The sequence below is a fragment of the Myotis lucifugus genome, unplaced genomic scaffold (assembly GCF_000147115.1).
Source record: "Myotis lucifugus unplaced genomic scaffold, Myoluc2.0 scaffold_134, whole genome shotgun sequence".
Classification (NCBI taxonomy): domain Eukaryota; kingdom Metazoa; phylum Chordata; class Mammalia; order Chiroptera; family Vespertilionidae; genus Myotis; species Myotis lucifugus.
Window position 1 is genome coordinate 1,344,056 of NW_005871182.1, and position 492 is coordinate 1,344,547.

The window sequence follows — 492 nt, forward strand, 5'->3', positions numbered from 1 at the left end:
AGCTCGCAGAGGACCACAGGCAAAGAGGCTGAGGAGGGAGTGTACACCTCCCCCAGCTCCCCCAAGCCTACCCTCTTACCTAACCAGAGTGCAGTCAGCAAAACCAAGAAATGAGCAATGATGCCATAATGTGAACTAATTTATAGAGCATACTCAAATTTCATAGGTTCATAAAAAGGTGTTCAACATCACTGGTCGCCAGGGAAATGCAAACCAAACCACAATAAGATGTCACTTCACACGTGTAAGAAAAGACAGGAGATAAGTGTTGGCGAGGATGTGGAGAAAAGGGAACCCTCGGGCACTGTTGGTGGGGATGTAAGTTGGTGCAGCCACTGTGGAGAACAGTATGGCTTGTCCTCAAAAAGCTAAAAATAGAACTACCATATGACCCAGCAATCCCACTTAGGAAAACGCCAACTCACAGCATTACTCACAACAGCCAAGATGTGGAAATGAGCTAGGTGTCCATTGACGGGTGTGTGTGTGAGG